Source organism: Dendrobates tinctorius, unplaced genomic scaffold (genome assembly GCF_039654945.1).
Source record: "Dendrobates tinctorius isolate UK_male_01 unplaced genomic scaffold, ASM3965494v1 ptg000064l, whole genome shotgun sequence".
Lineage (NCBI taxonomy): Eukaryota > Metazoa > Chordata > Amphibia > Anura > Dendrobatidae > Dendrobates > Dendrobates tinctorius.
In genome coordinates, this window is record NW_027361732.1 from 31,968,985 (window position 1) to 31,986,735 (window position 17,751).

Genomic DNA, 17,751 nt, shown 5'->3' on the forward strand with positions numbered 1-17,751 from the left:
GCACGGGGACTCCCTATTGCCCAGCCTGGTTCCAGCACGCCTGCTGTTTCCGGGTAGTGTCAAGGTCACTATGCCACCAATCCGTTGTCCTGTCGTCTTGCGGCCGGGTTAGCCGACTCTACGGTGCCTGCAGTTTAGGTGACTCCTATGTGGGCTGCGGGAACTGGCACTGAAGGCTGGATCCGTAGTGCCAATGGGACATGGACCCCCTGTAGGACTGTGGGTTTCGGTAACTGCGGCCAGCTTGCGGCCTGGCTACTTTGCTTTGAATGGGTACCTTCTGCTACCCACCCGGGTTCCAGCACTGTCTGCTGGTTCTCGCCACAGCCTTTGGCCTAGGTGCCTCCATCTCGGTATCCGAGGTCCAGCACCGTCAGCTGGTCCTTGGTAGTGCTTTTTAGCACAGGTACCTTCTGCTTAGTAACCGTGGTCCAGCACCGTCAGTTGGTCCTCGGTAGTGCCATTGGCTCTTGTTCCTTCTGCTACCCATCCGGGTGCCAGCACTGTCTGCTGGTTCTTGCCACAGCCTTTGGCCTAGGTGCCTCCATCTCGGTATCCGAGGTCCAGCACCGTCAGCTGGTCCTTGGTAGTGCTTTTTAGCACAGGTACCTTCTGCTTAGTAACCGTGGTCCAGCACCGTCAGTTGGTCCTCGGTAGTGACATTGGCTCTTGTTCCTTCTGCTACCCATCCGGGTGCCAGCACTGTCTGCTGGTTCTCACCACAGCCTTTGGCCTAGGTGCCTCCATCTCGGTATCCGAGGTCCAGCACCGTCAGCTGGTCCTTGGTAGTGCTTTTTAGCACAGGTACCTTCTGCTTAGTAACCGTGGTCCACCACCGTCAGTTGGTCCTCGGTAGTGCCATTGGCTCTTGTTCCTTCTGCTACCCATCCGGGTGCCAGCACTGTCTGCTGGTTCTCGCCACAGCCTTTGGCCTAGGTGCCTCCATCTCGGTATCCGAGGTCCAGCACCGTCAGCTGGTCCTTGGTAGTGCTTTTTAGCACAGGTACCTTCTGCTTAGTAACCGTGGTCCAGCACCGTCAGTTGGTCCTCGGTAGTGCCATTGGCTCTTGTTCCTTCTTCTACCCATCCAGGTGCCAGCACTGTGTGCTGGTTCTCGCCACAGCCTTTGGCCTAGGTGCCTCCATCTCGGTATCCGAGGTCCAGCACCGGTCCAGCACCGTCAGCTGGTTCTTGGTAGTGCTTTTTAGCACAGGTACCTTCTGCTTAGTAACCGTGGTCCAGCACCGTCAGTTGGTCCTCGGTAGTGCCATTGGCTCTTGTTCCTTCTGCTACCCATCCGGGTGCCAGCACTGTCTGCTGGTTCTCGCCACAGCCTTTGGCCTAGGTGCCTCCATCTCGGTATCCGAGGTCCAGCACCGTCAGCTGGTCCTTGGTAGTGCTTTTTAGCACAGGTACCTTCTGCTTAGTAACCGTTGTCCAGCACCGTCAGTTGGTCCTCGGTAGTGCCATTGGCTCTTGTTCCTTCTGCTACCCATCCGGGTGCCAGCACTGTCTGCTGGTTCTCGCCAGTTTCTCAGCCTTCTTGTACCTTCTGCTACATTTCCAAGATCAAGCTTTTTGAAATTGTCTTTGGTAATCCTTATTGATCTCCATGACGATGACCCTGATGATGACGACCCTGAAGACCACACCAAAGAAGACCAGAAATATGACCCTAAATAATAAGACCAAGAGGACAAAGAACATGAAGACAACCACCAAGATACAGAACAAAAGACAGAAGAACAAGAAGCAGAAGAAGCAAAAGCAGAAGAACAGAAAGCAGAAGAACATTAAGCATAAGACAAAAAATCAGCATAGAAGAAATCAAAATTATAAGCAGAAGAAGACTAAGCAGTAAATGGGGGTCAGTCCGTTCCTCCTCGTGGTGCCCCTGGAAAATGCCTGCTGCTGCAGGCCAAACTGAACGCGGACAAATCCTGTTGTAAATCTTTTGTGACAGGCAGAACGTAAGGTGTAATCTTATAACTTTTATAGATAAGTACTACAGGAATGCCTGTCACCATAAGAAAATGAAGAAAAAGAAGAATAGGAAGAAGATGAAGAAATAGCATATGAAAATTAATAATAGCTGAATAAGAAGAATATGAAGAATGGAAAAAAAAAATTAATGGGAAGAAGGTGAAGAAGAAGAAGATGAATAAGGTGAAGAAAAAGTTGATGAAAAAAATGCTACTGCTGCGGATCATGAAGGAGAAAGTGTGGGAGAAGTACAAAAGAAGGTGAAGAGCATGGAAGTTGCGAAACATACATATCTGACTAAATATAAAAAAGTTAACATAGTCAATATCTTTTTAACTCCGAACGTCTTGAAAAAAAAAATTGGAATTAATGCTATGCCATGTGATTTGAATAAACCACTATGCTTTTAATGTCTCCTCCACCTCCCACAATACATTCTACATGATTCTTATTTGTTTTCAATTATGTAGAATTAGCCAACAAGGAAATAAAGGCCTTTTTTTAATTCCGATACCGGAAGTCCCATTGACTTGAATGGGACTTCCGGTATCGGAATCGGCGATACCCGATATTTTTTTCGTATCGGGCGATACCATCCGATACGATATTTTTGGGTATCGAACGGTATCGCTCAACACTAGTTATGACATAACCGTCACCATTGCAACCTATGATGAATCAGCGTCGCCATGGCAACAATTGTAACATCATAATGAAGAGCGGGGCTTGATGCACAAACACTTTTTCCCCATTATGTAGATAGGGGCAAAATTGTTTGGTGAATTGGAACGCGCGGGGTAAAAATTCCACCTCACAACATAACCTAGGACACTCTCGGGGTCCAGACGTGTGACTGTACCAAATTTTGTGGCTGTAGTTGTGACGGTGCGGATGCCAATCCCGGACATACATACATACACACATACACACACAAATATACATACACACACACACTTGAGCTTTATATATTAGATATATATACTGTATATACACAGTATAACACTGCATATCAATGCAGAAAAGAAGAAAATATATAGAATTAAGTTAGTACATGATAATAATAACCCCTTCCCAAATAATTGGGATGTGAATAAACCCTGAGTAGGGGTCTGCAAATGTGGTGGGTGTGAGGCTGTGTGCACATGCTGCGGATTCACCTGCAGATTTTTCTGCGCAGATCCGCAGGTAAAACAGCAGGTAAAGTAACCTGCGGTTTATCTGCAGATTTGCCAGTGGTTTTCCCCTGCGGTTTGACACCTGGACAATAGAACAGGTGTCAAACCGCAGCGGAATCCGCAGAAAGAGTTGACGTGCTGCGGATTTAAAACCGCAGCAAAACCGCACAGAAAAATCCGCAGCGTGTGCACTGCGGATTTGAAATCCCATTAGATAACATGGTACTGTACACTGTCTGCGGAACTGCTGCAGTTCCGCAGGGCCAAATCCGCTGTGGATCCACAGCAGAATCTGCAGCGTGTGCATATACCCTGAAGGATCTGAACCAGCTATATACATGGTCGATGCCAGCTACGTTATACATCTGGCATTTGTATCCACCGGCCATGCTGGAGCTGAGATCTGTCTGCTGCTGTTAACAATTTAGATGCTACTGTTAATCTTTAACAGCAGCATTTAAATGTAGCAGTTGCTATTGCTCACATGCACCAGATTCCATTGCCCCCTACTAATTCCTAATTCCTGGTTTTTTACCCAAGAGGGCATGTAAGTTATTTTTTTTGGAGGGGTGTAGTCCCCACATCTGTATGATGCTGCCTCATGACAAGCTGTGATGAACCTTATACTAGAAATTTTACTCCCATCCCTTACTGGAGTATGATTTGTGACTAGGTGCACCTACTTGTCAGATACCTTGATTCGTTAAGAGTCATGCACCATTAAATGATTTAGTGGTGTCATACACCAAAACTGTCATGGGTGCTTCAGCAGCACCGCCACCTCAAGTAACAAGGACACAGATAGAGTGCACGTGGAGGACTCTTACCAGCAGCCACGGGAGTCCTGGCGTCTAACGTGGGTAGGAGCAGAGTAGCTTGAGGACCTGCGGGAGGAGGAGCAACGATGAAGAGCTAGGTGCGCACAGGACCTACGATCATGTGACCGCAGGGAGCGGGGCTTAGCGTCCTACTACTGCAGATGATGTAGTATACTCGCTACAGGAATACTGAAGTAGAGGAGAGGGGAACTCAGATCAGGCAAGCCAGGAGGCCATACACAGGGCGGGCAGCGAGGTACAGGAGGGATAATCACAGAAAGGTCAATACGTAGCCAGGGGTCATACACAGAGCGGGCAGCGAGGTACCGGAGGGATAATCACAGAAAGATCAATACATAGCCAGGGGTCATACACAGGGCGGGCATAGAGGTACAGAGTCAGAATACAAGAGACGTTAACCGTGACAGGATTGAATCAAACACCAAGCAAGCATACGAAGACAGGCATGAAGCACAGACAGAACAGGGTCAGGCACACTCAGCTAGGAGTATAAACGACAGGGGACGGCTCCTCCATGAGGCTATAAGAACCCTCCCCAGATCCATAGAGAGGCTTCCCAGATTAACCTCTGCACCGCTTAACCTGGAGCCTCAGTAAACCATGACAAAAACACCCCCTCAGCAGGAATGGCAACAAAATTTCCAGTCTTGATGAGTTGGAGCCCAAGTGAATACTATATATTTTGCATATACTCTAAAAAAGTTTTAAAAAAACAATAGTCACAAAATGTTGTCAAAATATGTTTAACTCCTCCCTGAAAATTAATGTAAGTGTACATTCAGATTGCAGGAAATATCCTATAATTAGGCATACACAGACAAGCTCTTGCTGCATGTGCTGTCATATAAATATAAAAAAACTGACCAGCATTTCAAAACAGAAAAAGACAAGTATGAACAGGTGCAAAGTGAGTGAGCTACTCTATATACAGTGTTGTGGATAAGTGTTTCCCCCTTTCCTTATTTCATATTCTTTTTGCATGTTTGTCATACTTAAATGATTCACATCACCAAACAAATTTAAATATTAGACAAAGATATCACAAGTAAACGCATGCAGTTTTTAAATGAAGATCTTTATTATTATGGGAAATAGAAATACAAATTTACAAAGACCTGTGTGAAAAAGTGTTTGCGCCTCCACCTTAAAGTATAAATTGTATGTAGTTTATCACATTTTGGGAAGCAGAGTTCAAATTCCTAGCCACACCCAGGCCTGATTACTACCAAACCTGTTCTCAATCAATAAATCACTTAAGTATGACCTGCCTGACAAAGCAAAGTAGACCAAAAGATTATGTTTACATTTGTCTTTTTCTGTTTGTTAGTGCCAGTCAAATTTTTTTGCCCCACTCATCTTTGCAGAATTATTGTAATTCCACCACATTGGAGGGTTTCTGAGCATGAACTGCCTTTTTAAGATCATGCTACAGCATCTCAATCAAATTAAGGTCAGGATTTGGCTAGGCCACTTCAAAGTCTTGATTTTGTTTTTCTTAAGCCACTCAGAGGTGAACTTGCTGGTGTTTTTTCATTTCTGATCATTGTCCTGGTGCATAGCTCAAGTGCGCTTCAGCTTGAGGTCATAAACTGATGTCCTGCCTTAATGGTTCCATTTACCACAGCAAGTCTTCCAGGTCCTGAAGCAGCAAAATAGCCTCAGACCATCACACTGCCACCACCATATTTTACTTTTGGTATGATGTTCCTTTTCTGAAAGTCTGTGTTATTTCTATGTCAGATGTACAGGTGAAGAGTTGTACAGTAATCAGACCTGGGTATGGCTAGATAATTTGAACTCAGTTTCCCATAGATGTGATAAACCACACTTAATTTATGTTTTAAGAGGGGAGGACAATCACTTTTTCACACAGGACCATGTAAATTTGGATTTTTTTCCCCTTAATAATAAAGACCTTCATTTAAAAAATGTATTTTTTGCTTACTTGTGTTATATTTGTCTTATATTTAAATTTGTTTGGTGATTTGATTCATTTAAGTGTGACAAACATGCAAAAGAATAGTAAATCAGGAAGTAGCTACACTACTGTAACAAATTAAAGCTTCACTCTGAAACGCTATAATATATAAACATTGAATATATGAAGTAGGAACTGCATTACTGCTGTTAAGAATTAAAGGTGCTTATCGAACAAATTGGCCAAGTCATATGAGACCAACAGCCAGTGACAAGGTGTATCCCTTTGTTGGGACCCTAAACCTAACGTGATGCCTCTATAGGGTTAAAAGCCTACAATTATATGGGCAGGTAGGATCAAGGATCAAGCGTTATTTCAAAATGCCTTAGGCTTATGGAAAGAGTGCTCAGTCAGAAGGCGTGTACTACAAATATCAAAAAATTGACTGGCACTAACAAACAGAAAAAGACATGTGTGAACAGGTGTAAAGTTAGATATACACTCTATATAACGAATAAATTAAAGCTGCGCTCTTAAATGCTATAATATATAAATATTGAATATATGAAATTGCAAGTGCAGGAGAATGGATGAGAATCTCTCTATTTATCTATCTGTCAACTAATATATTTCTTTCATCTATCTATCTAAATCTTTATATATTATTGCTTTATTATTCTTGCCAACTAGCTTTTAAGTTTGCATAGAATATTATAGCATGTAAAAGATGATATTAAAAACGCTTTGCATACGGATTGCATGCGCGTGTCATATGGATTGCAAACGGATCCAAGCTGAGAAAATAATCGCACACTCGCATTGCACTCTCAAGACTAAAAGTAAACTATACGGATTCCGCTAATCCAGCTTTTCTGGATAAGAATGTGACCCATTTTGTATACGCTAGTGTGAGCAAATCCTAAGAATGGTACAGGGAACTTACATTTAGTAGCACCACTCCAGCGCTGCAATAAAAATAAAATTGCTAGAGTGGTACACTAAAGAAGTCAGAGAAGACTGGCTATGCCTGGATCAGACATGCATGTTCTAGGAATGCTTTTTAGGATAGCTTCTTCTTGAGAAGTCTGTGGTTTGCTTAGTATTCTAAGTATGATGTAAAATGAAGCAAATAGTTTTTATTGGAGCGCAATTTATCACTTACCAAGGTAGAAAAAAGGGCTCTCATTGAGCCTCCCACCTGAATAATCTTGGAAGATGCAAAAAAGTAAAACATTAAAGTGGTTGTCCAGTCTCTGTGCTGTGACGATTAACCAGTTTTTGAGCAGAGACCGGCGGGTACATCTGCGTTATGCAAATTCCTGGGCAGAGCCAGTCAAGTGGGCATTGCCTCGCTCCAAACACTTGTATTGAACAAGTCCATGCACCGTCTAGTGATACCATAGTCCAGTGGGTGCTGCCATGTAGTGGGCATGACCTCACTCAATACAAGTGTCTGGAGCACTCACTAGATGGGCTCTGCCTGGGAGTATTCAAAACATATAGTAACTGCCAGTCTCGGCTCAGAAACTGGCGAATCCCCGCAGCCCTCATTGCGTGCGGTGGGGGAAGTCAAAAGTCACACAGAGTGGCTGCAGACTTATCGATTTAGACCAAATAACCCCCCTTTAAGGTGGTTGGCACATCAGGCATAAGGGCACAATGTCTACTTATGCACAGGACATTTATTTTTGTTACACTGATAACATATTGATGATGTTGTTATTTATTAACATCTTTTTTTATAGTAGATGCCACTTGTGTGTTGCATTTTCATTTGATGTGTACAAGTGTTTTTAAATACATTTATTGTGTTGGATGACACCGTTACAATTTACAGTAATATTTTGGGTGATATTTTATATTATTGAAAATTACGGACGTGTCCAAAATGTGGTTACCGAAAATAAGTTTGTTTGTTCACTTATTGTGAGCATGTCTCTGATGGATTTATTTTTCTTTATAGAAGTGAGCCTTACTGGTTCCCTGTAGGGAAAAAGCAGCAGTGTATGTTCTGACAGGTCCAGTGAAGCGCTTCTTTACACTTGGCCTGTGAGCTGTTAATAATTGATATGCTCTGTACCTTCCGCAGGTTGAATGCAGAGCGTCTTGGTCTCAAGAAATGTGTGCAGAAATGTGATATGGTTTTCAAAAGATTATAAAAAGGAAGCTAAAAGGTTGCAGTGCAGCTAATAATACTACTTTTCTTTTAGTTATGTTTTTATGTCGTGTACACATAAATAACTGTAGTACTAATCCAGTGTATATTCACACAAATGAAATACACCTGATAGGAACAATAATAATTTTTTAAGTTGTCAAACAAAATTGCTTTTAAATCAGTGCAACTGACTTCAGTGGACATTTGCCACAGTAAGAATATAATAACATCTTACAGCATTTTAAAACAATTGGTTATACACACTGGCGCTCTACCTAGAAAAAAAACTACTGCGAAAGCTGCAAATGAAAGACAGGCACTGTGCAGGTCCTGTTAAATGAATTACAAACTAAAATATAGAACAAACTTCACTGCGCTTATCCTCAAGAAGCCTGGAATGAATAAAGGCCAAAAAATAGTTAAAACATAGATTTATATTGAGGATTGACCCTTCACTGATATTGCACACTGTTGCTGCTAAATAGCGGTAGATTGAGTGACAAGCTATGATTTGACTGCACAGGTTCTATGCACATTAGACTCTCGCTGTTGTCAGTAGGCAGCGGTGAGTTTAGACACTTGTGATAAAGTAGAGCCAAGTTGCTGAGTTCCGCTATTGAGCAATGAAACAACGTGTAGCATGTAGCAGTGCGCTCTCAGTGCGCCGTGGATTGTTGAGATCCGGCTGACAAGCGGAGATGGAGAGTGGGGAGCTTTAGAGAGGCAGAGGCTGACGGCGGGCTCCGGCCGAAGCACCACCGCCGACACACTGCAGGGAGCAGAATGCTGGGGGCGTGATGTCACGTGACCAGCTGCTGGGCTGGACGGGTAGTGCTGAGGGTCAGTCTGAATGATGTGTTTCGAGGGACACGGTCCCTCTTCATCAAGGTTACAGGCATTGGCCCTGGCCCGTCCTAATAATCCCCTGCCTCCCGGTTTTGCTCCGCCTACCTTACTTCAATTAAACACCCCATTTGTGAAAGTGATTGCACGAACTAGTAACTACAATATCGGTGGCATATGTGGGAGATTGAATGTAATAGATGCAGGATTAATTGTGATATGCAATATATGTTAGAATGGTTAAACTAGCAAAATATACACAATAAAACTCCATCTGTACTTTATTTTATTATTAATATAACAATTGAAAAAAAAGAAAAAGAATAAAAAATAATGACAAATAGAAAATTAAAAATAATGAATCTTATGTGCACAACACCACAAGACCCATATACTGAATTGCAATGTTTGAATAAGAAACCAAGAATAAAGATAATATGAAAGAGAGGGTGGAAAAATGTAAAAATATAAAAATGGGATAAAGGGGACCCTCATTTGCTAGGGAATAAATGGGGCGGATATAAATTCCCAAAAAAACCCATGTTGATTTTGCAGAGACAAAGGGAATTTTTAAATTTATACTTAAATTTATACTTAAATTTTATTTCATTTCAAGTTTAAAAAGCATAAAACTCAATTTCGTAATTCAGGCCTTTAGGGGCCATACTGTCCAGAAGGAAAATCCACCTGGATTCAATTCTGGACATCTGTTTCAGAAAATCCCCTCCTCTTGGATTAGGGTGGACTATTTCAATACCACAAAAGAATATGCCACGACAGGATCGATTATGAACATCCGAGAAGTGACGAGACAGGACATGGCCTTTGAACCCCTTATTGATGTTATCCAAATGTTCCTTGATGCGAACTGTTAGTTTTCTTTTTGTCCGACCCACATAGAGCTTATTGCAGGGGCACTTTAATAAATAGATGACTCCACTTGATTGGCACGAAATGGCGGATTTGATACTAAACTCGTTCGTATTGTCCGAATTGGGGAACGTAGTTTGTAGTTCTTTTTTATTTCATGTCCATAAACAGCATACACATTTGCCGCATGGAAAGAAACCTATTTTTGGAGTCAAAAAATGAGGAAAAAATGATATTTTGAGGAAAAAATGGGTTTGGTGGTTGGGGCTAACAGGAGGCCTAGGTTTGGGGCTTTTTTTGTATACAAATTTGAGGTGTGGCGGTAAGAGATTACCAATGACCTTATCTTTCATCAGTACCAGAGAGTATTTTCTGATAATTTTATGGAATTTTGTATGTCCTGAGTGAAACTGAGTGATAATGGGCAGCTGATGGATTTGTTCCTGAAGACTAGGTGGATCCTTATTTAAAATGGGTTTATGAATCAGATTATTTCGGGAGATATTTTTAATGGTTAGTCGGGTTTTCTCCAATGTTTGACTGACTTTGAAACATTGGAGAAAACCCGACTAACCATTAAAAATATCTCCCAAAATAATCTGATTCATAAACCCATTTTAAATAAGGATGCACCTAGTCTTCAGGAACAAATCCATCAGCTGCCCATTATCACTCAGTTTCACTCAGGACATACAAAATTCAATAAAATTATCAGAAAATACTGGCTGGTACTGATGAAAGATAAGGTCATTGGTAATCTCTTACCGCTGTGGGGAGGAGGACCCCCACATAGTGATTGTGCCGGAACCAAGGGGACCGCCATCAGAGTTATTGAAGGAATCACATCAGGAGGATTACAAAGGGAGACATGCGACTGAGGTTGTCAGAGCAACAGGGGGTGGGGCTAGGGTAAAACGAGCAGGAGACGCGCTGAAGTGGCAGTTGGAGAGGAGCCAGAGTGAAGGCAGGGAGGAGAGTGACTTGCAGGGACACCGACAAGGGCCTGTGAGGAGAAAACTGCGCATTCATCGATGAGAGAGACTGTTACCGGAGACTGCTACCCACCCCCGTTCATAGAGAATCGTCCCCGCCTTCCCCCGTCTTGGCGAGAGAGGAACTTTACCTCAGGTTGTGGCCGTGAGTACCAGTAACCAGGCCACAGAGGCCTGGGCACTTCCCCCCAGACTTCCCCCATCACGCCGACCCAGCCGTCACCGGCCTGAAGGTATGCCACCTCGTCACCGGCGAGATAAAAGGCTTGCTACCCTGGCTTTGGGAGAGACTCCTTGATAAAGGACGGATACAGGTCATCTGGGGAACTGCGTCATCACCGCGCGCCACCTCCATCATTTTCTTCAGGGCCTGTTGCGCCCCAACAGCATCGCTTTCCTCAGGGCCTGTTGCGCCCCAGCGGCAGCGTTTACTTCAGGGCCTGTTGCGCCCCAGCGGCAGCGTTTCCTTCAGGGCCTGTTGCGCCCCAGCGGCAGCGCTTTCTTCAGGGCCTGTTGCGCCCCAGCGGCAGCGCTTTCTTCAGGGCCTGTTGCGCCCCAGCGGCAGTGTTTTCTTCAGGGCCTGTTGCGCCCCAATGGCCTCGTTTTCTTCAGGGCCTGTTGCGCCCCAACGGTATTGCTTTCTTCAGGGCCTGTTGCGCCCCACCATCATCACTTTCTTCAGGGCCTGTTGAGCCCCATTCCTCCCAGGAGTAACGAGGCGTCAGGACAGCCGCCTCAGCGACCTCTACGCGGCCACGTTCACGAACCTGTCAGCCCCTGGAAGGCTAAGTACCGCAATAGTGTTGTTAAGATTGTTGAGTCCCTGCGTGGACTGTTTGTCTCAGTATTTCTTGTTTGTTCAGTTAAGCCCCAGCGGCTAGTTTGATAAAAGTTATTTCACCAACCACCATCCGTCTAGTGTCTCGTCACTGCATCCTGCGAACCTGCAGAACCCCACACTTGGTGTAGTCGGCAGGATGCAGTCTCCGAGCGTAGACGGTGGTGGTGCAGGTCAGGGGGAAGCTGTAGACTCTGTAAATAATGAGGGCCCTCGTACTAGCATTTCATTGGGGGCCATGTAAACAACCTGCCTAGATTCTCCGGCTCCAATACTATGCTATGGAGCTGGACAGAGCGAATGCGGGGGCTCTTTCGGATGCACCCAATGACCCCTGACCTGGAAGCTGAAGTGGCACTCATGGCCCTAGATGGGGAGGTGCGGAGGTCAGTGATGTTGAAACCTCCGGGGCACCGCAACACTTTTGAAAAGGTGTTGCAGATAGTGGAACAGACCCACGGGGATCCCACTAATGTGGGAGAGTTAAGGACCCGTCTGTTTAGCCGGATGCAGACAGAGGGGGAGACGATTACTCAGTATATGAATGTACTCCAAGAGTTGCATACGGCTATTGAAAGAAAAGACGGGGTAGGGGTAGGACCTGTTGACATTACCCTACGTGACCTACTGGTGACTGGACAACGAGATCCACTGATAAAGCAGGCATTACGGGAGCAGGTCAGAATGAATCCCCAAATAGACTTTTCAGAAGTGGGAAGTCAGGCACGGGTTCGGGAGCAAGAGCATGGGATGGCGGTCCCCGTGGGGAAGGTCCGAGGTGTGGAGGCCTCCTCGAACACAGTTGAGGAACCTCAGTGGGTGGAGGAGATGAAGCGAGAATTGAAAAATATTAAGAGCGAGTTAGCTGAAGTAAAGAGAAGAACCGAACCGGAGACTGGGCGACCCAGTGTTAATCCCGGTCCCTGGGGGTCACGCTCTCCGCGGGGTGGTCAATCTCTACTGGCCCGGTGTTATGAGTGTGGAGAACCAGGCCACTTCGCCCGAGAGTGTCCGCGGCGTGGGAGATACCTACCCCGGCGGCCATTAAACTAAAAGGCTCCGGGCTGGGGGGACGCCGCTCGGAGCCAAAAACCACAACTAGGGGTGGTGGAAGTCCCGAAGATTTGGTAGCAAAGTGTCCGGTAGTTTGGGCAGAAGTAGAGGGCCAGGCCGTCCGGTGTCTGGTGGACACGGGGTCACAGGTAACCACTATGCCCGCAGCGTACTTTCAACGAAACTTTCCGGAGGCAGCAAGGCCTCAGTGGGGGCCCATGATTAGATAAGTAGCTGCCAACCAACTGCCGGTCCCGGTTGCCGGGGTAGTGTGGGTGCAGGTGACGTTGTGCGGTAAACCCCTCGGCCGCAGAGGGGTGGTGCTGACTCAAGGAGAAGCTGATCAACGACACCCCGTCACCCTAGACATGAATATTTTAAAAAAGTTTGGTAACCTGTTGCTTAATGATCCCACACAAAGGACACTGAAGCAGTGGGGTTCTCGCACAGCTCAGGGACAGGTATTCCAGCAGCTGGTGCGAGGTGCGCGGGTGCATCGGGACTGCCAGGAGGGTGAGGCTCTGGGCAAGGTCATCGCGTCAGCGGCACCCCTGCTTGTGCTGCCTCCTGGACAGACAGTGGTGGCCCTGCCAATTCGGGCCCCGATACCTTTGGAAGGCGTAGAGGTGCAGGTGGAGCCGTGTCACTCAGAGCACTTACCTCCTGGCATACTGGTGGCCCGTTCCCTCGCTACGGTGCGAAAAGGAACCGTCCTGGTCCGCTGCGTTAACCTTGAAGACCGAGATACCATTCTGAAAGCACGGACTGTACTGGCCAAACTAGTAAAGCCTTTAAAAGAAGTGCTGCCCGCTCCTGCGGTTCAATTACGAGTACACCCCGAGGATCCTTGGATGGTAACAATACGAACCTTACAGGCCCACGAAGTCTCGACACAAGAGAAGGCCGAAATATTTTGGAGCAGATGCGGGCCGAGCTTTCTGGACTAACTGCGGCCCAACTTTCACAAGTAAAAGCATTGCTGGGACAGTACCATGAAGTATTTGCTAGTCATGAGGACGACTTTGGGTGTACCACCGCCATCACTCATGAGATCCCCACAGCAGGAGCGGCCCCTATCCGAGAACGATATCGACAGATTCCGCCACAACTCTATCAAGAGGTGAAAACTTTGCTGGCTCAGATGCTACAAAAAGGGGTGATACGGGAAAGTCAAAGCCCTTTGGCGGCCCCCATCGTGTTGGTCCGGAAGAAAGATGGTACACTACGATTCTGTGTGGATTATCGTAAATTGAATGCTTGCACTATTAAAGACTCATACCCACTGCCCCGCATAGAAGAATCTCTGTCTGCATTGGGCAAAGCAACATATTTTTCGACCCTGGACTTGGCCAGTGGGTACTGGCAGGTGCCCATGTCAGAAGAGGACAGAGCTAAGACGGCGTTCATAATGCCCATGGGGCTGTTTGAGTTTAATCGAATGCCATTCGGGCTGGCCAATGCCCCGGGACATTTCAGCGATTGATGGAGCGATGTCTAGGGGATCTCAATTTTGAGGCCACGTTGATCTACCTGGACGACATCATTGTCTATGCCGCCTCCTTCGAGGACCACCTGAAGCGGTTGGGACAGGTACTCAGCCGGCTGCAAAAGTACGGGTTGAAGGTGAAGCCTCAGAAATGCCACCTATTTCGCTCTCAGATTGAGTATCTGGGTCATGTCATTTCGGCAGAGGGTGTGAGGCCATCCCGGGAGAAGATTGCTGCTATCCAGGAATGGCCTACCCCCGAGACGGTGAAAGACGTGAGGGCTTTTCTGGGGTTAGCTGGATATTACCGTCATTTCGTAAAGAATTTTGCATGTCGAGCTCGAGCCCTGCATGACCTGCTGAAGGGGGCTCCCGCTGGGGCCAATGGGCGAAAAATCCAGTGGCAACACTCTCAGGAAGAGGCCTTCCGAGATCTCAAGGCTGCACTCTCGGATGCCCCAGTGTTGGCTTATGCGGATTTCTCTCAGCCATTCATCCTGCACACTGACGGGAGTCTTCACGGGCTAGGGGCTGTGTTGTCACAGGTTCAGGATGGCCGGGAGAGGGTGATCGCATATGGAAGCTGTTCACTCCATTACTCCGAGCGTAACCCTGACAATTACAGCTCTTTTAAGCTCGAGCTCCTTGCAGTGGTGTGGGCTATGACGGAGAGATTCGCAGAGTACCTAGCGGGCTCCGAGGTGGTAGTGCGAACTGACAACAACCCACTGGCTCATTTGGAAAATGCCAAGTTGGGGGCTTTGGAGCAGCGATGGGTGGCCCGAATGGCGAAGTACAATTACAAGATTATTTACAAAAGAGGGGCCAAGAATGTTCATGCAGATGCTCTCTCTAAGATTCGACATACAACTCCCGGACAGAATCGAGACGAAGAATTAGAAGGAGAGGAAATACCGTTCGCTCTTACCGCTGCCGTGCTCACCAATGTTGATGCAAAAGTATCTTCCCCAGAGGCCCACAGGGGCATCCTGGAACAATCTCGGGCTAACTGGATACAACAGCAACAAGATGATGAAGAAGTTGGACTTCTCCGGACATGGGTCGCCGCTGGTCAATTACCCACTGATACTCAACGACAAGCTTTGACCCAAGACCTGTCGCTGATGCTGCGACAATGGGAGAGACTGATTATCCGAAAGGGACTACTGTATTGTAAAATCACTTCGCAAACAACCTCAACAACTGTTTGGCAGGTGGTTACGCCCGGAGCTCAATTACACGAACTGGCTCGAGAGGCTCACAAAAAAAGGGGCCCACTTTGGAGTCAAAAAGACTTTGCAATGGTTACAACAGAAAGTTTATCACCCACGCTTGTCGGCTGTTGTGGACGAAGTTTGCCGTACCTGCCGCTTATGTGAATTGGCCAAACCGCCTGCTCAGAGGGCCGCAACACAGACGATTGTGACTTCAGCACCCTTTGAGCTCCTGACGGTGGATTATTTGCACATTGGTCCCGCATTCCAGGGATAAGAACACTGCCTCGTCATGGTGGATCATTTCACCAAGTTCGCTGTGGTCACCCCTACTCGAGACCAGACTGCGGAGTCAGCCGCCTCCGCAATTTGCAGAAACTTTATACAAGTGTACGGCTGTCCTCAATGTATACATTCCGACCAGGGAGCATGTTTTTGGGGAAAGTTATGGAGGAACTACATCATCTTTATGGGATTGATAAATCCCGGACCACACCATATCACCCGCAAGGGAATGGGGCTTGTGAGCGATTTAATCAGACATTGATTCGAATGCTACGCACTCTGGAGAGTGACAAGAAAGCTCGTTGGCCTGAATATGTTTCTGAATTAGTATGGGTTTATAATAATCGGGTACATCGAGTAACGGGCTATACTCCTTATTTCCTGCTGTTCAGACGAGAGGGTAAAGGGATCACGGAGGTAGAGTTGGACCCCGAAGAGCCTCGGCCCTGGACCGGAGTGTCGTCTTGGGTCCGAAATCATCGCCACAGGTTGCAAACTCTTCACCGAATTGTACATACCAAACTTCAAGACTGGGAACACCCAGGGACCGTGTGCTTGTACTAGATCAACGCCCCCAGAATAAACTGGAGTCACGTTGGGAAGAGAGTCCTTATCGGGTACTACGCCGTATTCATCCAGAAGGACCTGTGTACGAAATACGGCCCGAGCAGGATGAAACACTGCCCACCCGCATTGTGCATCGTAATATGTTATGCCCGTGTATTTCCACCGACCCGAAGCAACTGGAACCCGTCCCGAAGACATCCGAACCGGAGTCCATATGCTGGGACTCGGACGACGAGGATTTCCCTCCAGTTCCCAAGGGCCCTCCACCCAATAATGAGCCAGTTGACACAATTAACCCACCGGCATCTTGCAGCCCACCGACGTCCACCACCTCAGAAGATTCCACCCCAGTCGAACTTAGACGCTCCGAGCGGTCAACAGCCGGCAAACCCCCCGAACAGTATGAACAAGACCAGTTCGTATGGCAACGAATATTGACACCTTTACAGGCCAATCTCAATAGACTAACTCCCTCGCCCGAGGACTGGCGAGCTTATAGGGTGGGGGAATGTGGGGAGGAGGACCCCCACATAGTGATTGGGCCGGAACCAAGGGGACCGCCATCAGAGTTATTGAAGGAATCACATCAGGAGGATTACAAAGGGAAACATGCAACTGAGGTTGTCAGGGCAACAGGGGCCGGGGATAGGGTAAAAGACGCAGGGGACGCGCTGAAGTGGCAGTTGGAGAGGAGCCAGAGTGAAGGCAGGGAGGAGAGTGACTTGCAGGGACACCGACAAGGGCCTGTGAGGAGAAAACTGCGCATTCATCGACGAGAGAGACTGTTACCGGAGACTGCTACCCACCCCCATTCTCAGAGAATCGTCCCCGCTTTCCCCCGCATTGGCGAGATAGGAACTTTACCTCAGCTTGTGACCGTGAGTACCGGTAACCAGGCCACAGAGGCCTGGGCACTTCCCCCATCACGCCGACCCAGCCATCACTGGCCTGAAGGTACGCCATCTCGTCACCAGCGAGATAAAAGGCTCGCTACCCTGGCTTTGGGAGAGACTCCTTGATAAAGGACGGATACAGGTCATCTGGGGAACTGCGTCATCACCGCGCGCCACCTCCATCATTTTCTTCAGGGCCTGTTGCGCCCCAACGGCATCGCTTTCCTCAGGGCCTGTTGCGCCCCAGCGGCAGCGTTTACTTCAGGGCCTGTTGCGCCCCAGCGGCAGCGTTTCCTTCAGGGCCTGTTGCGCCCCAGCGGCAGCGCTTTCTTCAGGGCCTGTTGCGCCCCAGCGGCAGCGCTTTCTTCAGGGCCTGTTGCGCCCCAGCGGCAGTGTTTTCTTCAGGGCCTGTTGCGCCCCAGCGGCAGTGTTTTCTTCAGGGCCTGTTGCGCCCCAACGGCCTCGTTTTCTTCAGGGCCTGTTGCGCCCCAACGGTATTGCTTTCTTCAGGGCCTGTTGTGCCCCACCGTCATCACTTTCTTCAGGGCCTGTTGAGCCCCATTCCTCCCAGGAGTAACGAGGCGTCAGGTCAGCCGCCTCAGCGACCTCTACGCGGCCACGTTCACGAACCTGTCTG